The sequence below is a fragment of the Falco naumanni genome, chromosome 8 (assembly GCF_017639655.2).
Source record: "Falco naumanni isolate bFalNau1 chromosome 8, bFalNau1.pat, whole genome shotgun sequence".
Lineage (NCBI taxonomy): Eukaryota > Metazoa > Chordata > Aves > Falconiformes > Falconidae > Falco > Falco naumanni.
The window spans coordinates 21,070,178-21,087,266 of record NC_054061.1 but is presented as its reverse complement, the minus strand read 5'-3'; the positions used below and the strand labels follow the sequence as shown (position 1 = coordinate 21,087,266).

The 17,089-nt window shown below is 50.0% G+C and overlaps 1 protein-coding gene across 2 annotated transcripts in view; it reads right to left on the bottom strand.

The window, feature by feature from the left end:
• The window catches only part of PSD2 (pleckstrin and Sec7 domain containing 2), a 78,716-nt gene extending 63,127 nt beyond the window's left edge, over positions 1-15,589 (bottom strand). For both annotated transcript variants that reach the window (XM_040603742.1, XM_040603743.1), the window contains exon 1: positions 15,463-15,589. The gene's annotated coding sequence lies outside the window, so the exon portion shown is untranslated. The remainder of the gene's footprint in view (positions 1-15,462) is intronic.
• Between the last annotated feature and the right edge of the window lie 1,500 nt (positions 15,590-17,089).

Genomic DNA, 17,089 nt, shown 5'->3' with positions numbered 1-17,089 from the left:
GAACCATGTAATGAGCCACCCTGCAGCTATACTCAGGAGTTATCCAACAAACCCAAGTGTGAATGAAGGTTACTGTGCTGGAGAGACATGAAATGGATCTTGTGGCCAGGGACAAGGGCAGTAAGCAGCCGGACGAATCCAAGTGTGGGACTGCTAGCCTCCCTCAGAGTTCCTTCATCCAAGAGACAGGATCCGCATTACACCATCACAAAAGTCTGTCCTACTCCTCTCTCTGATCAATTCTAATGTATTTGTAATCAACCAATTACCAGGTTAGGGTGCTTTAACAACAACAGAACAAAAAAAAAAAAAAAAAAAAAAGCACAATCAATATTCATCAGTCCATTGTACTGTTCAGGTCTGAAGGCAAGTAACAAAATCCAATTTCTGCACAGCCAGCCCTAGGAAGCGACATTTTGCAGCGTGAGAAAATGAGGTTCTAGTTTCTAAGAATACATCCACTAGTGGGTTCCGAATAACTGGGTTATCAATCATTCTGCTTCTGGGAATGAGCAGATCAACAGCTGGATTCAGAGAAAAACCTCCTGTCATCCCTCAAGCAGGGTGGTGTGCTTGTCCTTAACATTTATGAGACACTCCTAACAGTAACAGTACTAAGATTTTCCCTGGATTGCTGGTAGATTGGTGTTAGATGCCTTGCACATGTCATAATGTTTTGTTTGGGTTTTTTTAATTAAGAAATCTCCTAAACTATTACAATTTTGGGCATGCTGTTTAATGCTGGGATGTGCATGTGAGCGTGCAGATGCCGTTTGCCACCTGTGACATGAGTTCTGTGGGGAAGCAGGAGCAACATAGGGAGAGGCCACCTTTCTTCCACACTGACATCAAGGGGGGCACCCCCCAAGCAAATGAAAGCACACATCTGGGGGTCTTCCGGGCACCACACCTAAACTCTGCAGACCTCATGACAGGCACGAAAGTTAACAGGAGCTACACTGTACAGACCATGGAAACACCCTAGCTAGGCTGATGGGAGAGGCAGATCCCTGGAAAAAGATGGGAGCTTGTGGTCCTGAGATTGTTCATGGCCAGGTACCCCTGTGGAATCCACTGATAAACCTGAGGTCCAAAGTTGCTGCAAGGCTGGCTGCCATGCAGCCCCAGCTCTGCTCCTGCATTGCTCCAAGTGGAGAAGCCAGGACCATTTACCCTACAACACCACAAGGTTTATAAACCTCACCTGACAATTTTAAAAGTCTCTTAACTAATGCCTAAGTTTGAAATGCTCCATCCCCATAACAAGTGGGTTTCCAACCATGCCCACCATGATCTCCAGTGCTCTCTGGAAGTCCCAAGATGAAACTGCACAGCATGAATCTCTTGTGCGAGGATTAGTCACCCCTCTCACTCAGGCAAAAGAAATCTTGATGGGCTCCGGAGGTTTTTTGATCCCCTGCCCCTTGTAGGCATTTCTGCCTGGGAAATCCCAGCCTGGAATATGGGAGACATCATCCCTGGCATTTCAGGTTTTGGCAAAAGGCAAGACTGATGCTGCTGGATGATCACTCTGTTCACTCTCCATCTTCATGCATATCATGAGTCACCATCTTCCCTCTGCTCGTGGGGGTTCCTGAATGTATGAATTTGCATTTGTCTTCCTGAGAGCCCATCATTGATGTAAAATCAGCTCCCCAAGCAGACACGACCACTCTCAGCATCTGACTTGTCCTGATTTTACTAACTTTTCTTGTATGAAAACTGTATCCTCAGCAACTGATTTGAGCAAACTCTGGGAGGTCCAGTAGGGAGCCTGCTGTTCTTCTGGCTACAAGGGATCTGCAGTGTCTCTTCCATATTTTGTCATATTCCAGTGCAGTGAGTCTCCCCCTCTCTGCCATTCACCATCTCACCTAAACAAATGTCATCCTACTTTGTCTGCCTAACCTGTCCCCAGGTTATATATGATATATATGAAATATATACATGAATATCAACATGAAAGATATACATGAAATATCAACACCCTAAAAGGATTTCTCTCCCATGTCTTATGAAACTGTTCAATGTAGTTTTTCTAGTCCTAAATTTGTACAAGCACTTCTGTTTACCAGGTGCCATTTAACATGGTGCCTGGTTACTACTGGAACAAGAAGTTTTCCATTATCTCTATAAGATACAAACCCATCAGAGTGCTTTTCTCCAGAGCTATGGATCTTTGGCTGGACACTTTTTTTGCACTATCAGATCAGACTCTTTTAGCACCTTGATCTAAAAATGACACACAACATTTATTTTATTCCTGACATGTATGTGTATAAATACAGCACACTTTCTTATAGTCCTTAATGCTGGTAAACATAATTTTCATTGACTGGTCTTTCAAAGTAGCCTTCCAGGTTTCTGCATTATGTAACAGTTAATTCATAGCTTTTGTTACCAAATCCCTTCTTTTTCTAGTTGGCTTTTTCACTACTGTTATTATTTCTGCTTTTCTCTTCCTTAACAATGATAGATCCTTAGCTAAGAGTATGTTTGATGATTTCAAAATAGTGTGCATGCTGTGGAAGACACAGCGCCTATCAAAGTTTTCTTAAACAACCCTCATTTATAACACACGTTTTGTCTCAGTTTTTCCTCCAAATATTTCATGCTTGTAATTGTTCTCAGCTTAGGAAAATTGACCACTTTAAAGTGCCTTGCATATATATCATCAATTTAGGATTACATTCTACTTGTTAGCAAGTGCAATTAGTTCATTTAAGCAACCACTAATTCTGAGTTCAGTAATCAATTCACCTTTATCTGTCAGACTGAGGTCTGATACAGAATTACACCAAATTCACTGCAATACCTTTGGTAACAGAATATTATCATCCATCATTTTTAGAAACTCTGGGGCTGTGTTACCAGCAGCAGCATGAGTCCTTCAGCATCTATCCCTAAGACTGAAAAGCTGTTCTGGGAACATGGATTTTCTTTCACTTTGTTATGAAGCTGTACAGGGAAGCTATTTGTCAAGCCCCCTAGTTCAGCCTGGTAATCTGCAAGGACACTTCCACGCTGGGGAAGATCAGCTTGAGCCTGAACGGAGGAGCAGCCCTTGGCCATACGTTAGGACAAGCATGGGGACAATGTCCCAGGACAGGTTGAGGACTTGGAGGCAGAAAGGCTATGATGCTGTTATCAATCCACTCCCTTCACCCAAGGGAACCTCACTCCCAGAGGTGCCCACAGCTCCACCAGTGCCGGCTGGGATGTCCCTAAGGCACTGTGTCACACGAGTGCCACCCCAAGGAGGCAAAGCTCTGCTGCGTCCCCAGTGAGCCCTGCAGAGCAGCACCTCCCCAGCTTGCTGGGATCTCCAGCGGGCTCTCCACCAGTTGCACGCCAGGTGTGACAGGCAGAGCATGGCCTTCTCTGGACACTGCTCGGCTCTTGGATTCCTACGAAGGTCTCATCTCCAGCTCTCTGTCCTGTCACCCCTGCATGATTTAGGTATCCTATGACTCAGGCCTCTATCAATGTGTCTCAACACTGCCTAGGATGTCCTGTTTATTTTTGGAAATGAGAATTTCTGATGTTCGTCTATTGCCCAGGCATGTGGCATTGATGCATAAGACAACTGCACAACCTCCTTTTTACCCACTTCTCCATATTCCATGCTCAGATGGCAGTAAGGGTACTACTGATAACTTTGTTCATACAGAACTTATCATTGACTGTGATGGCCAAATCTGACTCATGGTTCAGAGCAGTCCCTCTCCTTCTTTAACCACAGGCATGTGCCAGGTCCACCTCTGCTAGGGGCTTCTGCAAGCCCCAGCACCCTGAATGCTGTGTTTGTCTCCAGAGCTTCCTCACAGCCTGTCGCTGCAGACTCTGTATCCTGCTTCATGCATGAAACAGCCCCCCCCGATCAGGCAGTGTACCCAGAGACAGACATGCTCCGGCTGGGTCATCTGGACTTGCTGTGAGCTGCCCGGGACCCAGCGCTGGCTGCTCGGCATGCATGACTACAGTGCAGGGAGGAGCCTGGGGAGCAGCAGCTGCAAAGAGATGTAATTTATGCATCCTCACATCAGTCAGGTTGTGTAGGGTCCTAACATCTCTGGGAGGTTTTCTCTTGCCAAACTGCAGCAATTTCACCTCACCCAGCCTGGGCCCTTGCTCCTTTTGAGATGTCTCACATGCTGGGCTGACAGCCCTGCACGTGGCATGGCAGCACATATTTGAAGAGGGTTTTGCTCAGAGCTTATACTTGACCGGGGCTTGGACACAACCTGAAGCTGGGAGAAGGGCATATGGAGTGATTATGCTGCCTGTGTGCAGGCTCTGGAGCACTGATGAGAAGGGACAGACGATGAAGAATTTGCTGTTGCCTGAGACAATCCAAGGCACGAAAACAGAGAATGCTTCAGTGGTAAGAGGGAAGAGAGCCCTGGCCCTGGCTTTTGCAGGTCAAGGACTACTCAGCCAGTAGGATTAGGTATAGTGACCAAAGATGTTGAAAATTTTGGCCAAGCTAAGCTACACTGCCCATGTACCAGGGAGCATGGCCTCTCTAACCGTAGATGTTGGCCTTGTCATCACACTCCCCTTTAAGGCACATTGCCAGTCTGGATCCAACCTACAGGCCACAGTCAGGTGCTCTGGCTCTGATTTTTCAAAGGCTTTGGATAGGGGAAGGGGGATTAAAGACAAATTTTGAAATTATAAATGTGATTTGTATTATATTGTCTATAGCTATAGGTTTTCAGATGATGACAAGGGACATTTAAATGATCTGATGTTTCATTTAAGCTCCAGAGTTAGGGCCTGGCTGGGAGACACAGGGAACAGAAGCACAGAGGGCAGGGGGCTCCCATGTCTGGGGAGGTGTTGGGTTGCACTGAGACAACTGGCAATGATGCAGCCTGCAGCTACACAAACCTCTACAAGGAAGACCTAGCATCTTCTCTGCTCGGAGTGTTCCTGGGTTGCTAAAAGTGGATTCAATGAGAGAGACATTTTGGGCTGCTGATGGAGAGATGACACAGATGCCAATGAATTACCATTAGCTATGTGTGCCCTTAGGACTATTGTAGCTGTATCATTTAATCTTTTGAAATGACCACTGGGACAGGGAGCACGAAACTGAACGGCTGAAGCCATTACGGACACCTAACAGCACTGTAGCTAATGGCACTGGAAGGGGCAAAGAACAAATTATTCAGTGGCTGGTCTGAGAGACTAAACCAGAATTATTTCTGATAAAGCAATTAGTTATAGCCAGAGTTTCATCTCTTTTGAGCTAGAAGTAAGAGGAAGATAGTGATCCACAAGTAGGGAGATGAAGACTGGTTGAACAGTTTAGGAAAAAAAATCAATTTCAGTAAACTATCAGAACAAGACTATTTGCAACGGAGAGCTACAATTGTATCCTTTATGACACAATTTTTCCCCCTGCTGACAAAACATGTTTCATTTGCAAAGAAACGTTGCTTTAATTTTTGTTTTCATTCATTTCACTTCCAGATGTATTGCTTACATTCTAGCAAAGCTGAATTTATGTGAGGCATCGGGAAGGGACAATTCACTGTATGGGGACTGGGAAGGAAGCTGAGCTAGGTCTGGAAAGGCTCTTACTGTCCCTCATGCATTAACACATCTGCTGCTCCCATCACTGACAGCATCAAGGGCACAGCCATAATCAGGCTTCCTTTCTCCATCCTTCCAGCCATTTATAGATGATCTCACCAGGGCTCACATTTTTCAAAAATCTCGATCACAGGACACATTCCCATAGAGCTGGCATCCCTGAGGCTACTCCACACCATGAGCACGTTTCTGTAGCACAGAGGATGGGAACTGTGTTTTCAATGGGAGAGTTTATCGCTCCTCAGCCACAGGTTGGATTGGGACTGTGATGCAGTTAAGTAGTTCCCCAGCCTGCACCACCATTTAACTCAATTTCCATTCCTAAACCACTGCTGACGTCTGTCTAAATCATCATTATCTCTACAACCATGCTGAGTGTTAGCTTTTGCTGAGTATGGCGTGGAAGATTTGAAGCTTTTGAAAGGATGTTGAGCTTAAAGAAGCTGCTGCTCCAAGTGGCTCTGGGTGTTTGTTGCATTTCACTGGCTGTTTTTTCCCAGTGCGCACACAAGCACACACCCCCATGCACATGCACTCTCTTTCATGTGAGTTGCCTAAGTGAATACTTGCTGTCAGATCTTCCAAGCCACAGCACATTTTTAATCAGTCAGATAATTCAATCATTCATTTCAGACCTGCTCTGCACAGCTGTCATTTTCAAGCATCAAAGCTTCTCTGTCAAAAATCACACAGGCTGGGGATTCATTCAGGCATCACTGTTTCAAAATGCTGGGGGGGAGGGGGAGGGGGGGGAGTGGAGGGGGTGCAGAGGAAAAGAACTAACAGAATAGTTTAAATGAACTGATTATAAAAACTTCCGAAGCTACCAAAGAACCATCCTCAGCAGAGAACACTGACATGGCACGGTTACAACCCAGGCTTCTGCACAATTTGTAAAATTTTTGCAAACATCACTCCTGAAGTGTAGAGTGAGGAGAAGCAGGGGGGTGTCAGATGAAGCTTCCTGCCTGAGATGCTCAAAGCCACCGAATGGGATTTGGATGTCTGGTTCTCATTAAAATTAATGGAAATTGGGTGCCCAGATCTACAGGCAGCTTTCAAAAGCTTCGTCTCCATTTATAATTAATGTTCCCAACAGAGTGACTAAATATTTATACAACAGGTCATGTTATATGCAAAATAGAAGAGGTGCCTATTAGTATATCAGGGACCAAGCGGATGAAAATCTGATGGTTCAGTCTGCATTGTCCGTTGTTTAAAGCTCTTCTACTTGCAAATCTCCAGCAGCTCCCACTAGGTGAGCAGCTGGAGTGGTATCTCCAGCAGCGATGATGTTCTCAGGGTACAATACAGCAAATTAAAATGACAGTTTTAGAGCTTTCCTGAGGTTTTTTCCTCTCCCGCCCCACACCTCTGACTTCCTTCAGCAACCTCAGTTTCCAATATGAAGAACACACAGTATCACTTTAGGAGGAGAGCAGTGAAGCTTAATTCATGAACACTCCTCTGCCTTGGTCAAAGATGTTTTAGATGGCAGATGCCAAGTAAAATACTGACACTAACCTACCTCCAGACATTAGCAAAGCCATGGCTGGATCTGTACAATTGCATTTGCTCTGTAGCAAAGAGTAACTCAGTGCGCAAAGCTGGTGGGTTGAACCCTGAGAGTGTCTGAGTCTATGATCGGTGGGTGAAAGTCTGGCACTCCTGCAGGGGAAGTCCAAAGCAACCAAGTCCTGTCCTGGTTTGTCTGTGCCTTGGGGGAATCCCTTCCTTGGCTGGGCCACACTAATCCAGAGAGGGTGTCCACAGAAACTTGAGTCCTGTGTACCAGGTAGCCTTGGGTTCCCACCCAGAAGAGCTCCCAAGCTTGGCTTTACACAGCCAGTTGGGGTGGGCTTGACTGTAGTATTTACAATGCTTTAATGGAGGAGACCCACCTCCTTTAACCTTTGAGAATTTGCCTTTTAATATATTTCTTCCATGTCTCATCGAAAGCCACCAGACAGAGAAGCTCTGCTGGCTCAGGGAATATGGAGTCCCCTGCAGTGTCCTCCCATGGTTTGGCATCTCAAGGTTTGTCAAGCCCAGATGAACATACTGAGTGGTACCTCAGAGCTCATGTGGGATTCCTCTGTAGGTCCCCAACTTCTAGGATGCAAGCTATAGCTCCAGCTTCCTTGAAAGGACGCAAAGCTCAGCTGAAAGATGAGTGGTCTGGTCTTGTGTCCATGGTCAAATCCCCTCTGTTATAAAGGTGTATCTTGTGCTCCTAGCCACTAGCTTCTTGTCAGCTTGCTCTTCTTCGCTCCTACAATAGAAATCACCAGTAGCTAATGTTGCCTTTCTATGTGACCTTGGATGCATTACACAGATCTTTCTTTCATTCTCCTGACCACCACAATATGGGCTGTGATTAGTGTCAAGGTTGGCTTAACACAGGTGTAGAAAGCTGCATGCAGTCACTCAAAAGGTGAAACTGAATGTGAGCTACAGCCACATCACCTGAACCTCACAACCCTTCGGGCAGTGCAAAGGGGAAAGAAGGCATCATTCCTCTCTAACACCAGGGCCAGTCTGCTTGGCGTGGGACATTTGCTGCTCTGAGACTTTGATCCCAATTAAAACAATCAGCTTTGCAAGACAAAAATTCGAATTCAAGACTTAGAGCTGTTGTCCCCAGACAAGATGTCAGAAGAGCATCAAAGACACATCAAGAATAAAACAGCTTAATTTTCCTTGTGAATAGCTGTCTGCTTATTTTTTAATTAAACAACAGCTGGGTGTAGACTTGTGAGACAGCAGAGGGATCCCAAGACAGAGATTAGGCAACCTATGTAATGCAGGGATGTAAACCCTTCCTACTATTGCCAGTGTGGCAGCTGATGCTGGCAGAACACTCTCCATCACTGAACTCATCACTACAACAAGCTTCTGAAAAGGGTCTCTTAGCTTTTGAGCATTTAATCCCAGAATCAATTGTGTACCCCAATTCACAGTCAATTCCCCAGCTTGTAAAAGAGATAGTGGTCATGGGCAGGGATTTTAGGAGCAGGTTGGAGAAGCCTCTGCTGGCAGCAGCCTACATAAAACTGGTTCCATCTTCAGGCATGAGCGTGGACGAGGCCACCTCTCAAAATCTATCACTTGTTGATATACATGTCAGTGAAAGTCTGAAACTCTATGTCTTCTTACCACACAGACCCAGGAACAAGGTAAGCTTCCCCATGTGGAGATCCCTCAGGGCTCGGCCACGCAGGGAGGGCTGTGAACCCTTGCTGCCAAGGAGCCAAGCCTGCACGCTTCTGATGTCTGTGGTTACAAAGGAAAGACTGGGACTGAGGACCTGTACTGCTCAGCCCCAGTAATGCACCTTCTCAGACACTGAGCCACTGACCCAGCCATCACCCTAAGCCACAGATGCGCCCCCCCCTTGCCACCGAGGACCGCCATGCTGGACACCATGTGGGGAATACAACTGTGCTCCCAAAGAGAGCGGTGCAGGTTGCTGCACTGTCAGACTGCCCTAGATTGGAGCAAATAAGCTCATTCCTAAAGGAAGGTAATTGTTCTATTTTAAAACTAAGTGGTTCAAGGAGAAAAATGCAGGCAAGAGGGCCTGATGCTCTGAGCTTGGGGTGGGAAACAGGAGGTGTGCAGGGCAGAGCAACTAACTGCACAGCTGCTTTGCTGGATAGTTAAAGTGCTGGATGAAAAACAGGAGTCAGGCTGCTACTGTGTCTGCAGCCCAGCCAAATCGGTGCTGCTGGAGACAGCAGAGACCTTGGCAGGAGAAGGGGGTGCCCCTCCTCAGGGTACAAAGCTTCAAGGCTGGACACCCTTAAAAACCAGAGGGGAAAAGCTGCTGGTGGAACAAAGAGGCTCTGTCACCTCTTGCCTATCCTCCCTCCCCTCGCAAGTTCAGGTTTTGTGGCCATAAAGTAGATCCCTAGAGCCCTTTGGGTCAGCCCATCAGGCCAGTGCCACTCCACAGGCTGGGCAGAGAGCTGGTGGTGTACAGCCCAGCCATGCAGAGAGGCAGCCCCCACCACAGGGATGGTTTGCAAGGAAGCTTCTCTGGGGAAAATAGCTGCTGCTTTGGCAAACTGTCTCCCAGAGCAAAGACCAACAAACTAGAGCAGACAACAACAGAGTCATTAATAAGGCCAAGCCTGGCATCTTCCCGGACCCCCCCCCACCACTGTGATCAGTGATTTCACCAAGCAAGCACAGAAGAGGCCTCTTCAGCAGAGTTTTGTCTTTGCTGCTTAAAATTCAATAGCTCCACTTCCCAAGTGGGCAGGAAAGAAACAGTTTTTGTACGTTAACAGCCTGCCCCCCTCGTCCCCATTTGTATGGAGGAAGCTCCCTGGTTTGAACTTGGCAGACGTGCCCCTGGCCTGCAGGGGAAGGACACCAGGAGGCTGGAAGGATGTGTCAGCAGCTCCCTAGCCCTGCTGGACCACCGCAGCCCCAGCCCTGGCAGAAACAGGTCCATTTGAACATCCTTCAGCTGGAGGTCAGACAGATGCACTAGGTGCTCCAGCAGCCTGGGTCCCACCAGGGATGCCAGTGAACAGCTCCCCCCGAGGTGGGCACCCTTGCTGACTCTCCCTGTGTCCTTTCTGCTCAGGCTCAGGGACAGAGCTGTACCACTGGCAGGGTCCGACGTGGCGCTGGCCTCATGCATCCACACCAAGAGATAACATGCACGCGGTGAGCGGAGCCATGGCTTGCCTTCAGACAGCATCACAAGATGATGACGTAAACCCCATTTTTGGGGGACCCTGTGACCTGCTAACAGTGGTGGAAGCACTCAGATGACCCCTCATACAGGAGCTGAATATTATTCATGTAAAATTTTGCTTTAAAACCAAGGCTGGCTGCCCTGTCTTGTCTGAGAGCTATTCGCTGCCACTTTAGGTCAGAGTTAAGGTTACTAAGAACATAAATGACACGTTTTCTCTCACAGACAGCCAAGACTCCTCTTTTGCACAATGAGCACCCAGAATGAGTGGGAGGATGCGATAAGTGCCCTGCAAAGCTTTTTTCACCTTAAAGTAGTTTTGCAGTTGACAATCTACAGCTGTAACTTAGCACGTCTGGGAAAAGAGAAGTCCTCAGGCCTTGCTTGTGTAACCCGGCCTTGTGCCCACAGCTCTCAGCTGCCAACCTGCAATAATGCTGTTGGGTCAGCCAAGCTGTTAAGGCCCAGCTTCCCTCCCAGAAAGCCAGGGTCACTTCCCCGGAATGGTCACCTCCATCGGTTTGGGATGCTGCAGTCTGGCAGAGGCAGAGCCGGCTGTTCCCTCTGTGCTGGATCACTGATGAGCAGGGAGGGCACAGATGAGTAACTGTACCAAGAAGGGTCAGGGCTGAAGCACTGGGGCCAGAGGAGAGCACACCATTCACCCAGATCACGTGTCCTGCAGAGCTGGCAGCAGCAAGAGCGTCAGTGAACAGGCAGAGCAAAGGGGAGCGTTTGCCATCTGAGTGCTGGGCACCCTCCTAGCAGTATGGCTCCTAAGGGAGGAATGAAACATGGGAACAAGTGACCTGGTCTGGGCATAGACGTTGCACTCCGCGAGGGATGTGCCTGCTTTGCACAGATAGGAGGGATCTTCTGCTTTCAAATCCTTTCTGACTACCATCCCCTCCCTCCCCATGGTCTGCAGCCCCTCCATCCACCTCTCTCGCTGCAGTAATCATGTGAGCCTTATCTTAGCCACACATAATCTCAGTCCTTTGTCCCTCTGGACAGGGCTTGGAGAACTCCCCAAACTTAATGAAGCAGGTCCACCCCCTCATTAACTAACGGGGCCTGTCTTCTTTCATTAGGTTGTGCTGACTCTGCTCACACATCACACTTGCTGCTCTAGATGCAGGGACACTGGGGCATTTCCAGCTGGGACACAGACAAAAGGAAGAGATAGCAGAGCCTTGGTTACCACCAGAGCAATTCAGGACAAATAATTAGAGGCTTTCAAGGCTAATTGGATCTGTACTGTCAATCCAGGACAGGAGATGCCTTAACCCACACTGCCTGCCTGAGATTGCTAAGCGGGCCATAAATAAACTGCAGCACTGAACCAAAGCTCATCGGCCTTCAGCTTCCACCCTGCATGCTCCCTCCAAGCCCCACTATGGCACAGCCTACCTGGGGGGCAGTCCAGCTCCCTTGCCTTTTCCAGGACTGCAGCCTTGCAGCCACACCAGGACACTTGGAGTCCACCTCAGGCAGCTCAAGGACCCTTCAGGCATGCAGAATTCAGCGTGACTCAGAAGCTACTGCTTTCAAAGTCAAAGGGTAAATGGACTAGTGGTTAGGAAGAGCCAGGGTGAGAGATCAGTATTAGCAGAGGCTGGCAAGCCAAAGAGAAGCTATTTCCAGAGGAAGGCTTGTGAGTTGGAAGGTGGTTCCCTGCAGTATTCAACCTGCCTTTTGTTTTCAGTTACAAGAGAAGACTCCTGTCCTGTCCCCAGCTGACTGTCAGCCCCGAAAAGTCCTTCTTCCCTTCCCTGCTCAGATGTCTCTTCCAATCCTGGGAGTGCTGGCACTTCAAGACAAGGTATGCCTAAAACAAGAACAACCACCTTTACGTGACTGCCAGCCAGCACAAGGACATGCAGACCCTTAAAGCAAGCTGGAAGCCTTCCCTCTGAGGACCTTCAGCATCTAATCATCTTTAAGGAGGCAGGCTCAAAACTGTGCACTGGGGCCCCAAGCCTTTGACCTGTCTGCAAGGCTGATTGCTGTGCAAGGGCCCAGAGGCTTCCTGCAGGAAACACAGCAAAGGAAAATGGCTTGTACTGCTTGGGACCGTGACCTGCAGGTCTTCTACCTCTGCCACAGGAAAGCCAGGCGCAGGATGCGCAGAAAGGCAAAGTCACAACAAAAGACAGTCCAACACTCTGGGCCAGGCAAAAATAGATTAACCTACTTGAAAGTAGGACGATGTCACTAAAGAGTAGGACATCTGGTCACCACAGCAGGAGGAGCAAATACAGAGGAGGCAGCTTGCCCATGCACATGCTAACCTGATAGGAGACAGCTAAAGTGCAGATATGTAGTATGTTCAGGCAAGCAGCTGGGATGAATGGTCCTCAAATCAGAGCAGCTCTCTGTCTCTCTGAGATGACTGCTAGACTCACTGCTGACAGTCAGTCTACCTGCCTAACAGAAGAAATGTTCTGCCCCCAGGAGCCTGTGGGATGCATGTGCCCAAACCTAATGGCTGGTCCCCGTCTTCCTGATTTGCTAAACTCAGGGGTTTGCAAGAAACGATCACCAAGAGAGAAAACTTAAGAAGATTCCTGATGTGCCTGACCGCTGAAGTGTCAGAACGAGTTTAATGCTTGTAACCTGCTTCGAGGCTCCCTACTGCCAAGGCCATCTCCTCTGCTGGCCTCAGCCCACCTACCTCTGCTCGACTCCTTGCACGTCAGCACCTTTCCCCCAGCTCACTTTTCAGCCCACTAGCAGAGAGTGCTGTTCAAAGAGGACATGAGGAAAAAAAAGTTATTAAGGATCATCACTGAGCTTGTATTTAGCATCTTCAAAAGCTCCACAGACCACCAGCCAGTCAGCAGGCTGCAGCTGAGGCAGGCGTGATGAGTCCCCCAAAAAGAAACAAGAAAATAAGTTCTGCAGATAGCATGTTCATCAAAGGAGCCTCACTGCTGTTTGTAGAGAGGAGTTAAGGCTACACCACTGCCTGCCTGCTCCAGGGCCGAGTTTCCTACCCAGCCTTGGCAGGACAGGCAGTTTTCTTGGCTTAGGACCCTGTGCTGGAACGGAAACACAGAGCACCAGATCTCAGGGCACCATTCAAAATCCTGCTCCTTGTTGTTGCTGCTCTCAAAGGAGGCAGTAGGAAACCATCCAGGTCCATTTGCAGAAAGCTGTGAGTCCCTCCAAAGAAAGGTTTCCCTGCCAGGTGTGGTTTGTTTTCTTAAACTCTGACTTGCAAAAAGCAGTCTGTGGGAGCCATGAGCTCAGGTGTGAACCTCAGCAGCCCCTAAACTGAGGTGAGTGTTCCTGGTCTAACCTAACATCTGAGTCCACCAGCTGAGAAAAGCCATCAAGATTGTTTTGCGGGTATCCCCATGTCAGCTTCCTTTTAACTTCGAAGTTATCAGCCACCCACAATGGTCTTTTAACTGCCTTGAATGGAATTCAGCTGCTCAGCCACTCCCTCCAGGCTAGGGAAACATGCACACCAGTCTAGGACGAAGTTGAGAGGTGGAGAAAGATTTTTGTCTTTCCTAGGGCTGTTAACCGTGGCTGCTTGCTAGCACTTGTCATCAAGACATTTGGGGCAGGAGTGATGACCCTTATGGATCAGGCAGGGCATCCAGGCAGCAGTAAAGCAGGAAGGTGGCCCGCCTGCCCTGTGCCCATGGTCCTTCCCCAGGGACAGCAGCCCAGGATGGCAAGCAGCGCTGCTGGATGGGGAAAGCTCAGGGGTGACAGGAAACACTGGGACAGAGGAGACCACCAGCTCCAGCCCTGGGCTGCCCGAGTCCCTTTTGTGGTGCCAACAATGGTGATGATGCCTTTGACTTCACAACAGTGAAATTCAGTTTGCCAACAGCAGGGTGCAGGCTGAAGCTGCTCTGGGCTGCAGAAGCCAACCATAGGTGCACAAGCTGACTGCTCAAGGCCATCCCCTCACACACCACCTCTGCCAGCCTGGGCAACAGCCCCAGAACTGCCGCCTCCCTCATACTAAACCTAGAAACCATTACTCCCCTTTTCCTGCCATAAGGAAGCCAATTTTTGCCAGGCAGAAAGAACCAGAAGTGCTCACTTTGGGACATTTTATTTTTTTTTACTCTGGAGTGTCTTTCATCCTACACAAAGTCATTGCTAACTGAGGAATCATATCAAATCCACAGGCAAATTCTGCTGTCCTCCTATGACCACTGCCCAGAGGTACTGACATGGAACTTAAGGCTGAAGCACCAGAAGACTGCTCCTCATAACAAGGCTTCCCATCCCACAGAGAAAGCAAGCATCCTATTCCTGCAACTTTGCCAAGAGGCTACTAACTTTGCTTGCCAAGAAAGACCTTAAACCTTCCCAGTGCAATTCTTGTCCATCAGACCAAGGTGACCCACATGTCAGCTTGAATGAGGTTTTCCACATGACACCTTTTCAATTCTGCTTTTCAGCCTTCCCTCTAAGTTAGGGAATTACAGTGAGCCCAGTGCCTCTCGCCCATGTCCGAGCAAAGGAGCACTGCTTACAGCCTGGCAGGGATGCTGCCTCTGCCTTACATACCACTGGGTGGTGGTTGAAAGGATGTTTCTGCCACCCCGATGAGCCTGCTCCATTACACAGAAGAAAGCCAGAGAGGCACTGGACCGGGAAAGAGCTGGCCAGGAACCTGACAGCAGAAAAATCCTTGCAGCAAACCCTCTTCCAGGCCTCAAATCTTCCAAAACCCGTACAGCGAGTCCTTCCCTGAACAGCCTGAGAAGCACTGCAGCCCTTTGAGATAGCATGACACCACTTGAGCACAAGCTTAATCCCCCAGTACTCCTTCCCGGAGACTCTCAGGAAAGGACAGCCACCTTCTAACTCGGTGAATGTCACTTCACTGGACACCGCTTGTAAGAAGATGGTGCTCCCGGGGGTGGTCGCTCCAGCTTCTGCCACTGTCTGGCTTATGGAGAGGCGTACATGCAGCGCCTGCACAGCCCACCCTGCACCCTGCTGCTGATACAGGGGATGGCACAGCCCGCTGGAACCGGGATAACACAGCCACGGGGGCACCCATCCCTCCGGCACGGGGGCGGGGGGCTGAGCCCACCGCTCGCCCCCAGGAGCCCTGCCCACCCCCACTCCCGGAGATGTTCCCCGCAGTGTGTGCCTGCGTGGGGGGTGCGCGCACTCACCTCGCAGCTCCGCGCCCTGCTCGCCTCCGTTTCCACGTCCCCGCCACGCCGGGCGCTGGCCCCCGGGACACGCGTGGGGCCATGGGCAAGCGGCTCCGCTCCGCTCGGTGCATCCCCTGGGGGACCCGGGACTGGGATCCCTCCCGGTTGCAGTGCGAGATCTGGACGCCAGGGGACACCAAAGAGCGCAGATGCTGCTGTCGCGTCCTTTGGCTCCCCCTGGCGTTCGCAGCTGGCGCTGCTCCCAGCTCCGCGGGGCGGAGGCAGAGGGACGCAGAGCCAAGCGACAAAGGTGTGGGCAGGCCGTGGGCTTGCTTTCCTCTCCCCTTTCGGCCATCCCAGGACCTGTGCTCTGTTGTGGCAGTAGAATGCTATGTGGGGACCCCAAAAAGGACTGGCTGCTGGCTCTGTGGATGTTTTCTCAGTGGGCTGAGGGTATTGGGAATGAGGCACTGTTTTCCACCCCCACGCTGGCAGCATCAGGATGGCTGCTCCAAGCAGGCGGTTAATTGGGGTCTCCCGTGCTAAGGGTGTGCCCACAGGGACACCCCTCCGCCTGGGGCACAGCTGCAGCTCTGGTACCCCTGGCTGCCTCATCCCCACCACGGCACTCTTGGGGCAGGGGCAGCCTGAGCAGCTTCTCAGGGCCTTGTTAGTCATGCGGGAGCAGTGGTAGAAGGCAGGCAGGGAAGTGGGATTTTTGCATGTCCCTGGTGCAAGAAAGGCCCTGGAGAGCTCTGCAATTGGTGGGGTACCAGGCTGCGGTCCCCTACATTGATGCTCAACCTCCCACACACCTCGCCTACCTCACAGGGCCAGGGGAGAGAGGAGGTGGCATGTGCAGGAGGATACAGCCCCTTCCTTCCAGGCAGCAGCTGCCCTCTGCCCTGCGCATGAAGCCCCCATGACTGGTGGACCAGACATGTGCTCAGCATCTACCTTCTGGGCTGGAGCGTTGCTAAGAGACAGGATCCCACGGGAGGCTGTGGTGCCAGCCACTGAGCCCGGCACATCAGCAGAAGGGGATGCAGCCACCAGGGAACCTCTGAATGAGGGAAGGCCGATGTGGGAGATTATGCAAAATGCAGCAAGGTACCATAAGAGACACCCCCACACCTCACAGAGAAACCTCTAATGTGGCGAGAAAGGAGGCAAAACCAGGAGGAAGAAAGATTTCAGCATCAGCAGGATGAACTAGTCTGGAGAGAGGTCTCCAGAGGATTTCAGGTCAGGGAGATCACACTGAAGCGATACATTTCCGTTAGCAGCCCGTTCCCTCTCCCTGGACCGTGGAGGGGGGTCTTGCTTGGCTTGTCAGGGCAAGCAGCTGGCATGTGCAAGCCACAGTGGGGGGGGCTGAACAGGCAGCCTGGCAAGAGGAGGGCAGGAGGACAGGGCAAGGCTGGGAGCTGAGCACTTCAGTGGCCAGGCTGCTGCTTGGGTCACTGCCCGGGGCATTCGGGTTGGGTTGAGAAATAGTCACTTTGCTCTTTTCTCTCCTCTTCTTTGATGTGGCAAGGAATTCATGGGCTGTGGGGGTCTAAAACCCAATGCAGGGGATGGTGAGAAAGATGACCGGAGGTGATGCAAGACCCAACTTCCAGGACTTTCTCCAGTGCAAGTTAAT